Genomic DNA, 16,820 nt, shown 5'->3' on the forward strand with positions numbered 1-16,820 from the left:
TGTTGTTATTGTTGTTGTTGTTGTTGTTGATGTTGTTTAATGTGGAGCGCTTATGTGCTTTCTTGGTAGATTTCAGGACATTCCATCTTCTTGGCCCAGAATAAGAGTCGTCAGATGCCCTTATTCTGTGCCAATGCACATTATGGAATAACTGTCCATCAGTTTAGTGTCCATACTTTCCCTGCCTGCCACCTGATACCCCGGCCCCACAGAACCACAGCTAGACTCCTCTGCCTTGCCACCTTCCTTTGTAAATTGCTGCTGAAATGATTTAAGTGGCTGATTTGGTGGGTTGAAGCCAAGGAACGCCACAAAAACACACCATGCAACAGCTCTCACGGGAGAGGCTTACTTGAGGAGGGGGGATGTTGCAGAGGCTGCCTCTGAGAGAGGGTGGAAAGAGGAGACACTGGCTTTTTATAAGGGCATGTGCATACCATCTCGGCAGCTGGTGATGAAGTGTCCTGCTATGTCTAGATTATGAAAGGTGGGCCTGTGAGTGGGGTTTTCCAACAGCTGCTTTCCAACTGGAAGTCAGGCCAGCTTCATGATCAAGAGTAAAGACAACAGGGGGTGTGGATTAGCTTTGTTCCATTGCATAGTCTGGGTCTTATTTCTTCAGGTGTGAAACAAGGCTAATAACAATGTCTGCTTCCTCAGGGTTTAGAGAGTTAAGAGTTGAATACTGCTGGCAGAGAAGAACTTCTGTCAGTGATTGAGGTCACTTTTTCTGGAATGTAATTTCTTTGCATCTTATCCACTTGTGTGTGTGTGTGAGTGTGTGTGTGTGTGTGTGTGTGTGTGTGTGTGAGTGTGTATGTGTGTGTGGGGTGTGTGTGTGTGTGTGTGTGTGTGTGCGCGCGCGCACGCGTCAAGTGTTAGAATTTTTTGGTATGACCAACCAAGGAGAAAATTCCTTCTCCTCAGTTGATGAATGGGGATTGGTTGCAGCACACTGGATGCTGCTTCTTGTACATTTAGCCTTTCCTGTTTCCATTGTACCAGATGTTCTAAGGAAGCCATTTTGTCTTCATCTCTCTGTGTCCATGGAGGCTCATGAAAGCATGGCAGTTTGTCCTAATCTGAATGTTCTAGAACCAGAATTTGCCACTACTGCTTCTCTGAGAAGACAGATTTCATACCCTGTGAAAGGTCCCTTCCCTAAGAGCACATCACCTCAGTGGAGGCATGACTTCTCTCTTGGCATCAGCATATGCTCTGATACTGAAAGTCTTGACAAATAGAGGAAGATTTAAATCATAGCCTGCATTCTATCTGACCATAAAGGAATGAAGTTGGACATCAAAAGCAATAGGGAAATACAGAAAGTAAACAAATCCATGAAAACTAAATACCACACATGAAAATTGAATCAAAGGAGAAATAAAGAAAGAAACTAAAAACAAAATCCTAGATTAAATGAGAATGAAGACACAACATACAAAAACCATAGGACACAAGGAAGGCAATCTTTTTTTCAAAGATGTCGTTTAAGTATGTGTATGTCTATATAACAGAGAAGGATAGCAGATCCCATAGACAGTTATGAGACACCATGTAGGTGCTGGGAAATTAACCCAGGATCTCTGGAAGAACAGCCAGTGCTCTTTACTGCTGAGCCCCCTCTGCAGCTCCCATAGGAAGATGATTTTACAAGAGAAATTTACAGCACAAAGTGCCTGCATAAAATATCTTGAGAGAACTCATATTAGTAACTTAATGTTGCACATGAAGGTCTTGGAAAAAGAAGAACAAACCACACCTACAGAAGTAGACTGGAAGAAATAATCAAAAATGAGAGCTGAAATTAGTGAAATATAAGTGAAAAAAAGGATCAATGAAATGAAAAGTAGGTTCTCTTAAGAGAATACCAAGACTAACAAATCATTAGGCAAATTAACAAAGAGAAAGGGCCCAAATTAATAAAGTCCAAGATGAAAGGGAAAGTGCTGTGACAATTTAGAGAATCATTAGGAAGTTCTTTTAAAAAAATCTATATTTCACCAAACTGTAAAATCTGAAAAAAGGATGAATTTTTAGATATACGTGACCTACCAAATTTAAATCAAAGTGAAGTAAATAATTTAAGTAGGCCCAAAATAACCAATGAATAGAAGCAGTAAATAAAAATCTCCCAACTAAATAAAGCCCAAGGCCAGATGGATGCAGAGTAGAATTCTATCAGACCTTCAGAGAAGAAGTAATAATCTATAAAAGTAACAATCTATAAATATTCCAAAAAAATATAAAAGAAAGGAACTCTTCCAAATTCATTTTATGTCTGCACTACTGGGTCTTCCTGGCTCCCTTTTGTTCCACCTGGCTTAGCTCCTGGATCGGTTGCAACCAGTCCTAACCCAGCCTCCTTTCTACCCAACTTCCTTTGGGATAGGTCTTGCCACCAGCCCACTACCAAGAGCTCTGAATCCGTGGATAAAAACACACACCTGTTAACTAGCTTGCTAAGCACCATTGCTGGGTGCAGATACCTCCCACCTAAGAAGACGTGCTCTTACCAATTTATTATGTCCATTTCTCCTCTTGCCCTAATGTTAGTGGCTTGTTCCACCTATTCCCTGTCAAACATCTTTGGCACCTTGCCCATAGTGGCCACAGGCCCTAGCTGTCCCTGGGGCCTTATATGGTTGCTGCGCCCTTTTCCTCTAAAGCATGGCAGAAAAATCTCTTGTCTCATTCCCTGTGTCTCCTTTTCCTCTTTGGAACCCTTTCATTTTTACCTTCTACTCAGCAATTGGCTCCTGGCCTTCTTTATTGATGAATTATGAACCAGCTAGGGAATTAGACCTTAGTATCGGAACCTCCCCTTACAATAGGCCACTCTCTGGAGAGGACAGGTGAGATCTTTTCAGTTGAAGAGGATGGCTCAGTAGTAAGTGCTTACCCAGGTTGCATGTGGGCCGGAGGCAGATACATCACACACTACACACACAGGAGACTTCATGTTCTCCATCTGTGTGAGTCTGTCTGCTGTCTTCCATGAAATCCTAGAGGGTAAGGGATAGAATTGGATCTATTTTAAAACTCACAGCTGTTAAACACAACCTTCCAAATATTCATAGCCACTTTGAACTACTGCAAGTTTTTAATCCTCTGTGTCACCACCATTGAATCCTTCAGAGCACAGGGCAAGGGTGTCTTGAAGGGAGAGCAACAGTGAATTCACCCCTGAGATGTTCCACTCCAAATACTGGCAATTTGAAACCTCCTGAGGAGGTCTCTTCAATTCACATTTTTCTCTTAAGCATCAGAAATGGAAGGTAGGCAAGAGGGGGTCACTGTATTTACTAGGGAGCAGTTGGTCTAGCCTAGGCTTCCACAGATCCAACAATAAGATCATCATGCTCTGTTTTTTTCATTAAAACAGGCAGATAACAAAAAAAAAGTTAAGAGTGAGAAAAGTAAGTCAGTGTGTAAAACAGATTAAGTGGGTCTGGGTATGTAGCTTAGTGGTGAAGTTGGGCATGTGCAAGTTCCATACCCAGAACCAGGAAAACAAAAGAATGACTGTGTGCTAGGTAGGTAGATCAGAGCCAGATTAGGGGACACCATCCCTCCCCTCCCTATCCCTGAAGAGTTGCTTGTTAATAATAATGGTATTATTGCTGTCCCCTCATGGTGCTAGAAATCACACCCAGGCTAACATACTAAGCAAGCCATAAAGCACTGAGCGGGCCCCCTTGCCAACTGGATCACGTTGACATGTGTCCTGTTCATTTTCTATTACTGTGATAAAGACCAAGCGATAACCCAGAGGCAGGGACTGAAGCAGAGACCATGGAAGGATGGTGCTTAACGGTTTTCTTCACAAGACATGCTTAGGGAGCTTCTCTACACAACCCAGAGCCTCCTGCCTGGAAGCAGGTGTACTGCCCACAATGGGTTGGCCCTCCTGAACCAATCATCAATCAATAAAATCCCCTAGAGACTTGCCTATAGGGAGCCTTTTGGAAGCATTTTCTCAATTGAGTTTTCTTCTTCTCAGATAACTCTAGAATGTAGTACCGAATTGATAAAACCTGACTTGTACATTAAGACAATGATCTGGGTAGGTATATGTGACAGGACATGGACAAAATATGTCTACATCCTTCACAGAGCTTGTCACCATTATGAAAGAAATACTAAATTTAAAGAGAGTGGTAGGGGTGGATGGAGAGATAAATGAGAGACAAACATCCTAGTCTTTTTCCAGGTTCTCCTGTAAATCTTATAAAATCCCCTCCCACTCTCTGGGCTTTCTCTCACTTGGCCTTAACTTTTCTAAACAGAGCTTGCTGATTGCTCTCACATGTTCACCAATGTCAAGAATCACTATCTCTGACTGACTTTAGGTGACCAGTGAGTGTTCACCAGTCTGTGTGCCTTGGTTTTGCCCCTCTGTCTGCTGTTCTCAGAGAGTCATGCAGATCTGGATCTCTAATTTAACAGAAGAAGCGAAGACACAAACACGGGAGGGCTATGGCTTCAGCTTCTGCTATAATTTGAGTCGTGGCTATTCTCAGATGCTATGTAGAAAAGACCTGGTCCCCAGAATAGCATGGCATAGGTGGGACCCAGTGAATGAAAGTCATTTTGGTGGGAATGTGCACTCAAAGGAGATCTAGCTAGAGCTGACACTATTGCCACTGCTGTCTCCTTTTTACTCTTTTGCTTCCTGACGACTGTGTGAGTAGCTCTACTACATCATAAGCTTCACCCATCGTGATGAGCTCAAAGTGTAGAGAGTCAATAGGGCTTGAAACCTCCAAAACAGATAAAATAACCCTTTCCACTTAAACTTCTCTCTCTCTCTGTCTCTGTCTGTCCCTCTGTCTCTGTCTGTCTCTGTCTGTCTCTCTGTCTCTGTCTGTCCCTCTGTCTCTGTCTGTCTCTGTCTGTCTCTCTGTCTCTGTCTGTCCCTCTATCTGTCTCTCTGTCTCTGTCTGTCCCTCTGTCTGTCTGTCTCTGTCTGTCCCTCTATCTGTCTCTCTGTCTCTGTCTGTCCCTCTGTCTGTCTCTCTGTCTCTATCTGTCTCACTGTCTCTGTCTTTCTGTCTGTCTCTATCTCTGTCTCTGTCTCTCTGTCTCTCTGTCTGTCTGTTTCTCCCTCTGTCTCTGTCTCTGTCTCTGTCTCTGTCTCTCTCTCTCTCTCTGAGTGCGTGCATGTGTGTGTGTGTTTGTGTATGTGTGTGTGTGCGCGCGCGCATGTGCCACAGCATAAACTTACGCATGTTGGAGGATAACCTCAGGTATTGATCTTCGCCTCCCATCTTCATTAAGACAAGCACCTCCCTTGTTTGCTATTGCAGATGCCAGGCTAGTTGGGTAGCCAGCCTTTAGGCAGTTGACTGTCTCCACCTAGCCATCTCATTGTACAAGTGATGGGATTGCAGGCATGCATGACTCTGTCCAGATTAACATGGGTTGGGTTGTAGGGACTGAAACTCAGGTCTTCATGTTTGGATAGCCTCTGAGCCACCTCTGCAATCCACTTTTTCCTCTCTGGAAGTCGGTCATCTCCTTTGTTCTGGTGCTGAGAAACTGACCCATATCTCTCGAACAAAATTAATTATGTGAGGGAAGGAGCTATGAGAGCAAATGAGAAGTTTGGTTTGGTTTTGCTTTTGATGTTCTATCTACCTTAATACCTATTTTGAAAGGGCATGGGGACATCATTCCCCTATAGTTTATTGATAGTCTGTTATGTGCTAGGCAGTATGCCAGAATAAGGGACAGAGGTGAGCAGTGTGGGTATTTCTAACAGGCAGAAGAATGCTGAACAACTTTTCAGGTCCCTAAAGAACTAAGTCATGGTCATTCAACAAAAACAAATTGTGAGGCCTATAGTAAAGTGTTGAGAAGAGAATGAGGCTTAAGTGTACATATTCAATTGAGTGGCTTCATGGAGCTTGATGTGTACCAGAAGAACACACATGTAGGAGCCCATGAGCCAGGGACTCCATCCTAACCTATTTCCTTCAGCATCTCTATTCTTTCTATTATATGCAAATGAATTACTGAATACCACAGGGAGATCCATGGAAACATTGTGTGTCTGGAAGCTGCTTTTCCTTTTCGGAACCAGCCATGGTCCACGAAAGTACAATGGACTAACTATATGAATCTTTCTTGAAAAGAAATGGCATAAATTAATTCGTCACATTTAGACAGACAGGCAACAGAACCTTTGCTGGTAAGGAAGGAGTGGACACTACCTTAGGCTATATTCTTGGCAAATATGACTTAGTGAATTTTGAAAGAATCAGTTAAATGGGTGTTTCAGAGTGATTTTCCTGGCGAAACGGCCACCTTGAAATTCTAGGTGAGGTTTAACAAGTTTAATTAATCAGGATTCATGTGAATCATCCTGAGTCCTAACCAATTGCTTATAGAAAGCATTTTCACAAAGTGAGTGCAAAGACAGCTTCTTGACAGCTTGAGGAATGAGTAAATTGCAGGTACCTGGAACTGTTCTCTTATACCTGCTTGGGGGCCTTGAAAGACAGCCCTATTTTATAAAATCTTATAATACCACACTCCAACATTCTGGGTTCTAATGCCCTATGAAGGGCTACAGTACTCAAACAGGCATGGCAGGGATACATGACAAATTTGCCATCACACATACATGAACAAGCACTAATATCTCAGGATGAAAAACAGCCAATAGGTGTTTAATTCAAAATCTGAAAAAAGAAAAACAGTTAAGGAAGATATAAGATGTATCTTTTTATATTTTAAACTTTGTATGTTTTGTAATTTGTTGTAAGCTGCTTAAAGACAAGGTTTTAAAAAAAAGTCAACCCTGACTATGATAAGATATATATAAAACACTTACTTTTATGAAAGAACGAAAGCTGAAAAGATCCAGGTACTAGTGGTTTTAAAGGCATGGAGGGGTCATGAAGAGCAGATGAAGCTTGGTATTGTCAAGAAAGGCCATTGGTGAAGGGGCAGCCTCAGCGAGAGTCGGAAGTTAGACTTGGCACCATAAAAAGAGCCTATGAGAGGCTATTGGTGAAAGTCTAGCCTAATTGCAGCAGAAGACCTCAACATATTAGAGATGTCAGTACCATGGGATGTGTAGGAAGAACAGAAGAAACAGGAGAGTGGAGTAAACTAGAGCCTAGAGTGTAATAGAGGGCAGAGCTGGAGAAGTGACCCAAGCCCAAGAAGAGCCCAGCAGATAATGTGTGGATCCCAGACATTGTAATAAGAAGCTGCAAAGTTGAAGTTGCCTGATAGATCGCGAGATGTTAGAGATGCCAGTGTCATGGGACACCTGCCAAGGAAAGATGCTAACAAGGAATGGAACCAGGCCAAGAGAGAGAATTGTGTTTCAGTCACCAAAGCTGAAAGGAAATAGACATCATACTTGGAAATCCAGAATTTGGAGTTTGTCCAGCTGGTTTTTCATCTTCCTTGGCTCTGTATTTCCCCTCTATGACATTTTGGAATGTATATCCTATGACATTGGATATATGTGGTCTGCTTTTTGAATTTTATTTTATAGGGAATTACAGTTAAGAGATTGAATGAATCTCAAAAGAGACATTGAACCTTGGGCTTTTTAACATTGTTATGTGTTGTTTTGATAGACTTTGGGGACTTTTGAAGTTAGACTAAATGCATTTTGCTTTATGGTATAGCTACAAACCTATAGGGGCTGTGGAGTAGAATGTGGTGGTTTGAATAGAATTGGCCCCCATACACTCATATGTTTAAATGCTTGGCCCATGGGGAGTGGCTCTACTAGGAGGTGTGGCCTAATTGAAGGACATGTGGCCTTGTTGGAAGAAGTGCATCACTATGGGACCAGACTTTGAGGTTTCCCACTGTGGAATCAGAATAGCCTCTGGATGCCTTCAGATCAAAATGTAGAACTCTGAGCTCCTTCTCCAGTGCCTTATCTGCCTGGATGCTGCCGTAATTCCTGTCATGATGATAAAGGATTGAACCTCTCAATCTGAAAGCCAGCTTCCAATAAATGTCCTTTATAAAATTACCTTGGTCACGATGTCTCTTCACAGCAACAAAACCCTAGGACAAGAGGTGACATTGGTTTGTTAGTGTTACCTCTTTTCTGTTGTAGTGAAGTCCTTCCAGCCTCCAATTGTAACTAATCTATGAAGCTTTATTATGGTGCTAGAAGAGAATGCTGTGCTGGTAAGCTGCTTTGTAATTTTGAAGTTTTATTTTATGTGTATGGCTATTCCACTCACATATGTGTATACCACATCCATGCCTCGTGCACACAGAGACCAAAGAGAGTGTTGGATCCCTGTAACTGGAGTTAGAGACAGTTGTGGGCTGGAAACCGTGTGGGTGCTGGGAATCAATCTGGGGCCCTCTGTAAGAACAAGCAGTGCTATTAGTTCCTAAGACGTCTCTCCAGCACCATGCGAGTTCTGATGTGTTCATCAGTACTGAGAGTGGGTTTTCTAAAGAAAGTGTTCAAAATGCAACAAATGTGAATCCATATTCATGAGATTTTTGTAAGGACATTTTCAGAGAGGCATCTCTTTCGTTGATATATCAGGATTTCTAGAGGCAAAATGAATAGAACTAAAAAGCTAAGAAATTGCAGGGTGTTGGTTTATCCCCACATTCTCTTCTTAAAACCACCTACCTTGGGAGAAGACAGAGTAGAGGAATTGTAATCCTGACACATTTTCTTCTGTTCTCTCTGTGTCTCTGTCTCTGTCCCTGTCTCTCTGTCTCTCTCTGTCTCTGTCTCTGTCTCTGTCTCTCTCTGTGTGTATATGTGTGTGTGTGTGTGTGTGTGTGTGTGTGTGTGTGTGTCTGTGTGTGTGTGTGTGTGTGTGTGTTTTCAAGTATGGACTCATTATATAGTCTATAGGCTGTCATAAAACTTATAATCCTACTTGGTCTCCAGAGTGCTTGAGGATACAGATACTTACCAAAAATTAAAGTAAAAAAGTGGTTTTTATTCTTATTTTGTAGATTCTTAGGACTTGACCACAGTCTTTTAGGGACTGCTGAGTGGGTAGATTTCATGTGACTTCTACTCAAGCAGACCTGTGTGTCACTGCCTGTCTCTAGCTGGCAGCATGGGCAGGCTGTGCTGTTGGAAGTAGGCAATGGTAGCTACTTCTCAATTCCAGTCTGAGTTAAGGTTATAGCCACCCTGCTGCTGTACACCAGAGCAACTGGAACTCTTTTTTTTTAACTTATTAACTTACTTACTTTATAACCTAATATTAGCCCCTCCTCTCCTCTCAATACCCACTCATACAAGTCCTTCCCCCATTCCAGTTTTCCCTTCTTTTTTGAGAAGGTGAAAGTCCATCTGGGTGTCACCCCAACACACACACTAACCCAACACTCCTGTTCCCTGAACATCAAGTTGCTGCAGGAGTAGGTGCCTCCTCTCCCACTAAGGCCATACAAGGAAGTTCATTTAGGGGCATGGAATCTACAGTCAGGTGGGCAACAGGTTCAGGGACAGCTCCTGCTCCAGTTGTTAGAGGACCCACATAATCACCAAGCTCCATTTATGCTACATATGTAGGTGGTATACCTAGGGCCAGTCCATGCTTGCTATTTGGTTGGTGGTTCAGTCTTTGGGAGCCCTTAAATTGACTTTGTTGGTCTTCCTATGGATCTATCCTCTTTGGGTCCCTCAGTCCTTCCCTGATTCTTTCTCATGACTCACCACATTCCATTTAATTTTTGGCTGTGGGTCTCTACATCTGATTTGGTCAGCTGCTGGGTGCAGCCTCTCAGAGGACAACTATGCTAGGATCCTGTTTGCAAACATAACAGAGTGTCATTAATAGTATCAGGGGATTGGTTATTGCCCATGCAAAGTGTCTCAATTTGGGACAGTCATTGGTTGGCCACTCTCTCAGTCTCTGCTCTAACTTTGTCCTGGCACATCTTGTAGTCAAGACACATTTTTGGTAGAAGGTTTTGTAGATAGAATGCTGGAATCCTGCCTGACTATAGGAAGTGGCCACTTCAGGATCCTTATCCCCTGTTGCTAGGAGTTTCAGCTAAAGTCACCCCCATAGGTACACTGAGGCCTTCCACTGTCCCAGGTCTCTGGGATGTGGGATGTCCCTTCCCCACAATTCCATTCTCTCTCCCCTGATCTCCCTATACTTACTCCCTTATTACTCCCTCCCTTCCCCTCTTCATCTCCTCTCTCACCCAGGTGACTCCTTCCATCAAGGTTCAATGTCTATTTTATTTCCCCCTCTAAGAAAAATTCAATCAGCCTTCCTTGGTTTTCTTGGGTCTGTGGATTGGAGCATGATTATCCTATAGTTATGGCTAATATCTTCTTATAAGTAAGTATATAATATAAATGTCCTTTTAGATCTGTGTTACCTCACTCAGGATGATATTTTCTAGTTCCATTCATTTGCCTGAAAAATTCATGATGTTCTTGTTTTTAATAACTGATTAGTATTCCGTTGTGTAAATGAACCACATTTTCTTCATCTATTCTTCAACTGAGGGACATTTAGGTTGTTTCCAGTTTCTGCTATTATGAATAAGCCTACTATCAAGATAGTAGAGAAAATGTCCTTGTAGGATGGTGGAATATTTTTGGATATATGCCCAGTATAACTGGGTCTTACAGTAGAACTAACTATTCTCAATTTTCTGAGAAACTATCAAGTTGATTAAATGCCTAGAGTGCTTATACAAATTTGCCCTCCCATCAGCAATTGTAAGAGTGTTTCTCTTGCTCTACTACATCCTCGACAGCATGTGATGTTCCTTCAGTTTTTGATCTTAACCATTCTGATGGGTATGAGACGGAAACTCAGAGTTGTTTGGTTTTCATTTCCCTGATGACTATGGCAAGGGGGTAGTTCAGATACTAAAATCCTGTTCCCCAATTGGTTCTTGATTGATCAATAAAGACATCAGGGACCAATGACTGAGGATGGGCCAGGAAATTTAGAGTTGTACAGGAGAAGGAGAGGAATGGGGGAAGAAGAAGGAGGCAATAGTGGTAGGAGATAAAGTCAACCAGCCATGTGAGGTTTTGGTTGGAGTGGCCAATGGTCACTCTATCAGATTATGCCTGGGGTATCAGGGAAGGTCCAGGAGTACCCAGTTATTGAGTTAGCAAAGGCATTTTAGATTAATTGGTGTATGTGGTATGTGTATGCTGTTGTTATTATTATTGTTGTTTTTATCTGTGGATCCAAAAGAATCTGGGTTGGGGCTGGTTGTGTGGCCCATTCCTGAAGCTTAAAGTGGAGTCACAGAAAACACTCACTACAGATGGCAAGCACCATGGAAGGTGAGAAACTACTATTAATTTAGGAGTTCTTGGATGGTATACACACAATATATATATATATATATATATATATATATATATATATATATATACATATATATATATATAATTTAATAGGAGAGAAAACTGGTTTCTCAGCAGAGTGGAGCCAAGTCACATGGCTCCAGTGTGTGAAAACTAGAACAAAGGAAGACAACCCCTGCCAGCGAGAAGTAAAGTAGAGAGGCAGAGAACTCCTGCTATGCGGTCAAGCTCCAGGGACTAAGCCCCTACCTAAAGACTATACATGGACTGACCCTGGACTCTGACCTCATAGGTAGCAATGAGTGTCCTAGTAAGAGCACCAGTGGAAGGCGAAGCCCTGGGTCCTGCTAAGACTGAACCCCCAGTGAACTAGACTGTTGGGGGGAGGGCGGCAATGGGGGGAGGGTTGGGAGGGGAACACCCATAAGGAAAGGGAGGGGGGAGGGGGATGTTTGCCCGGAAACCGGGAAAGGGAATAACACTTGAAATGTATATAAGAAATACTCAAGTTAATAAAAAAAAAAAAATAGGAAGGCAGTGAGAGACAAACAGTAAATGCTACCTCCTTCCTACAAGCAGGTAATCAAAGAATAGATTTTTAAAAGTTGATTTAATTGTTTTTAAAGATAGAAGGGAATACGGATTTTGCCTGACCCGTGTGGTGATTTCTTTCTGTGGTTCAGAACTGATACAAAGAGTTTGAGGTGAGAGACAGAGTCAGATGATATATGCAGCCTGCTTCCTACAAGCAAGTGATCGAAGGATAGGGATAAATAAAATGTGATTTAATTGTTTGTAAGGTAGAAGGGAGCATAGTGGTAATTGTTTAAATGGTCTTAAGTATTTCCAAGATATGAAGCTCCACAGAAGAGAGAAATTAGGGAGACTGAATGAAAAAAAGCTTTAGAGAAGATTTGAAAAGTCCTTGCCAGAGCAATACTCAGGATCTTTGAACATAGTCTACACGGGGTTTCTAGGGTTTCTTTGCCTGGTATGACAAATAGAGCTTGGAAATAAGCTTATACGGTAAGAAGACTTAGATAATAAAATATTGAGGCATTCAATCTTAAAAAAATCAGATCTAAGGCAGGGGATAGGTAACTTAACCTATCCCAGACAGTAGAAATTTAGGCCTTGAGAATTTATAGAGAACCTGGAAATAGGCTCACACAGTACATAGACAAGAGATATTAAATAAATAATTTAAGCCTTGATCTCAAAAACGGTCGGGACAGGAGATAGTAGAAGCACCGTCTCTTCGGTTAATATTCGTTTGCTTTCCTTTATTTGCTTCGGATTGTTTTATTTATCAAAACAAGTGTGGTTTTGAGTTTGGTGATTATATTACATTTTCTCTGGGAGAGCGGTCGAGCTAAATATTCAGTGATTTCTGGTTACTAGACCAAAGACTTGTTATACTGGAAGAGAGGCTCTGCATTTGTGTTGACAGGAAAGGAGAAGAGGCTTTGAACCCATCCAGAGTCATATGGATCAGAGAAGACAGGAGACCCCCCCTGAAGAACTGAAAAAATTCAAGAGAATCAAACAGAACAGGAAAATATTGAAGATTTATTACAATTGGTTAATAATAAAATTAACTCATAAAAAGGCTGTCTTTCACCTGGTTGAGTAAGGAGCAGAATTGCACCCTTAACTGATTTGTGTGCCTTGCACAATCCATACAAAAATCTTAATGATACTACAATTTTGGTTATGAGATTCATATATTACAGAATGCACAGCTCTGACAAGACTCATACGCTGGGAGGCTGAATTGACCTGCTGTTCCAGCCCCTGCCTCCTGATGCTGTGCGGACTTCCTTCTAGAACAGCTTTAGGATCGTTGCTGATTCCAGGTCATCTCACTTCATCCAACCTTTCAGATGGATCCAGTCAGGACTTCAGTCAAGCTCTGAGGCTTCCTAATATACAGAGACGGGATAACAGTGCTAAAGCTAACCTTCTTACGTTTACTCAGTGTTTCTAATTTTCATACCCCTGCCCACCCTTTTAGAAAATTTCTTATCACTCATATTACCAGGAAGAAGCTATGAAGAGTTGTCAGCCCATTTCCCTGGATTTGGGTGTCTGGTAATGGTTATTTTACAGATTATCGTTAGGTTTTCATTTTAAAGGATAATTTGAAAATGGCCGTAGTTTTGAACAGGGAGGAAATAGGTGGGATAGATTACTAAATTTTATCCTTGAACAAAATATTGTATAGCCATAGTCTTAATTGATAGAAATATTTATAATTGATACAAATAGAAGTTATCTTTTTTAACACTGGTACAGAATTTATATTGATACAGGTTTAAGGTTTTCCTCGGTGTGAATTTTTTATATTGATACAAAATTTGAAATTAATATTTTGTTAGTCTTACATAGACATTGTGCCTATGCAACTCATTTAAGAATACGAGGCTTAGACCCAGTCCTTCTAATATCTGCTTTACAAACTGTTTAAGATGGTTAAGCAACACAAGGGTTTTTTTTTTTTTTTTAAGGGCCAGATAGCAAACTCATAAGTATGTTAGATTGTGATTCAATTATAATAAAGTACTTTCAATGTACTCAAATAGAAATGGCTAAGAGTAACTAAGGTTTAACAGTTCAACATACTTTACTTAGATAGTCTTCAAAAACATCCGACATTCGCAGAAGGTGACATTTAATGTTGTTCCATCATTTGACCATGAGACATGTTTGCTCTGAACAGTTTCTCCATTTTCCTTTAGAGAAAAATTGAGCATCTTTACCTCCAGGCTAGGTTGCTTACCGTGGCAAGGAAGCCATGGGTCAGAAATGACGTATTTCATCTGCAGACGAAATACTGTCTGGGGAAAGGACATATGGGGAATAGTCAAGTGATAGTTCTGTGAAGAGAGGGTAAACAGTCCTTCGTGATCCTGCTTTGCAGGTCACCATGGTCTGTCAGATGATCCTGGTCCAGTAGGCTGAAGACAGATGCTCCAACAATATGGACTAAACCTCTGGAATTGTAACCCAGCCCCAATTAAATGTTTTCCTTCATTGCTGTGTCTCTTCAGAGCAATAGAACCCAAACTAAGACAGCCATTGAAAGGACCAAGGTGTCTTAGTTTGGGTTTTACTGCTGTGAACAGACACTGTGACCAAGGCAACTCTTATAAAGGACAATATTTAATTGGGGCAGACTTATAGGTTTAGAGATCCAGTCCACTATCATCAAGACAGGAGCATGGCAGCATCCAGGAAGATGTGGTAAGTAAGGCTGGAAGATCTGTGAGTTGAACGTCTTCATCTTCTAGGAGAAGGTTCTCAAAGCCCACCCCACAGTGACACAGAACCGGCAAGGCCACACCCCATGCAAGGCCACACCGCCTAATAGTGACACTCCCTGGCCCAAGCATATTCAAACCACCACACCAGGTGATTACATATTATCTTAAATCCCTCGATTTGCCCTCTGCCCTACTTACCTTGTAAACAACTTGACCCAACCCCAAACACCCTTCCTGAGTAAACCGCAAGAGCTAGCCAGAGTCCAATCGTTTCCTTGCTGACACATCTGCCCAGCCCAAAACAACCCAGTTTAGGGCTGCTCCCCTAAGACACAGGCAATCCCTGTAAAGGACAAGTCGCCTCTACGGTCAGCTTTTCCCTACTAGTGGTTTTTCACTTTAAAAGGCCTGTGGCCGTTTTCTGGAGGTAGCAGTCCCAGCTCCCAAGTCTGGCCGCACCCCTCCTCAAGTTGCTTTGGAAATCAACAATCAATTGTTACTGCTTGATTTGTACTGCATGGTCCTAATCGTTTGCATGACCCAAGACCCTACACCATCATCAGGTGTTTTTATTTTTGGGCTTTCTCATCTGTCACATGGTATATCTCAAAGTCCATCAATAAGAATTCTGCCTGTGGAGTCAGGGCTCCTTACATGTTTAATATCAGGGAGAAGTAGGAATTGTTTTCTATCTGCGGTCTTGGAATACAGATTGTTATTTTAAGATGGCCTTTGTAAGGCTGTCTAGGAACTAAGATGTGCTTTTGTATTTGTCTTGTATGATCTCTTGGATTTAAAAAATAATAATAGTTTATTGCTTTAAGTGTAGCCTTGTAAAGACCAGCCAGGAGGGAAGTTATAAATTGATTCATAGCAAGGATGCCCCTGGGGTATTATAATCTCATTCAGGGTGAGAGAGTTAAGCCAAAGCCAAAAGAATATGAGATGAGTAGCAACATCTGCACTGAAATAGTCTGTGCTATTAAATATAATGCCATATATGGTGCAGCAGGAGTAAGGGGGCACCTGGCAGGCTCATGCCAAGGCATCTCCTGAGAAATCACGCCACGCAACAGACCTGATATAAGGAAAGTTCACTGTGGGGGAAGGGAGGTAAGTGGGGACCTGGAAAAGGACAAGAGACAGAGAGGCGGGTGGGTGGGGGAGTGGACAGAGAAGGACAGAAAGAGGAAGAGAGGCTGGCCCAGTGAGAGAGGGAGAGAGAGAGAGAGAGAGAGAGAGAGAGAGAGAGAGAGAGAGAGAGAGAGGGAGGAGGAGGGGGAGGAGGAAGAGGAGGAGGAGGGAGTGTGGGTTAGTGAGCAGTCCTTTTATACTCACACTGCTGGCGGTGCCAGGTAATACCTGTTGCTAGGTTGCTGTTGGGAACAGCCTAGCAGAATTGTCTGTTATCCAATAGTCTGTCCTTTTATTTGTTTTGCTCTCCTTTCTCTGTCACATAGTCAGGCAACTTGCCTGCTATGGGACAGATTTTGGAAAGCACCTTTAAAAACCATGCTTGGGTCTAGAGGAATGGAAGCCATATACTTCAATTTAACAGCCAGCTTTTAACTGAAGTGGGAGAGCAGAAAATAACATTCTAATGCCACTCTTATCTAAAAGGCCCGAATTCTCATAAAACTGAATCCCATAAACTGAGAACGAAGAAGGCTTAGAGATGGGGAATTGTTGAGCTCTAGCTCTAGGCAGAGGGCACTGTAAGAGAGAACTGAGAGATACACGAGACCCTGAGGGGTGTGCACTGCAGCAGGCCTACTCCTTTGCTTTCTGCTCTGACTGCTAGGCTCCTTGCTCCCAGTTCTTTGTAACAAGCTTACTGGTCCATCACAGATAACTTAAAAGATGGGACATTTACACAGCCTGTTTTGGTGGAAGACCAGAGAAAAGGAAACATCTCAGAGAGGAGAAAATAGAAATAGGGAATGGGAAATCCCTTTCCATTCCCCGACTGCTCACAGCATTTGCAAAGGTCCCTAATAATTTGGGACCTAAGGGCACCACTAGGTGGCCATTTGGATCGATTATCTAAGAGATATTGAGGCCAAATTTTGATTGCAAATGCAAACAAATTTAGGACCCTTCAGGTTGGGTCCCTCCAGATGTAGAGACTGGAGGTTTTCTAAGAGATATCCCAAGCGGGAATGAAAGGGCATGAAAGACATTGTTCCCCACGGATGAGAGATGGGAAGGAAATGTCACTGAAGCCTGACTAGGACTCAGGGAGGACTGAATGA

The sequence above is a fragment of the Rattus norvegicus genome, chromosome 17 (assembly GCF_036323735.1).
Source record: "Rattus norvegicus strain BN/NHsdMcwi chromosome 17, GRCr8, whole genome shotgun sequence".
NCBI classification, from domain to species: Eukaryota; Metazoa; Chordata; class Mammalia; order Rodentia; family Muridae; genus Rattus; species Rattus norvegicus.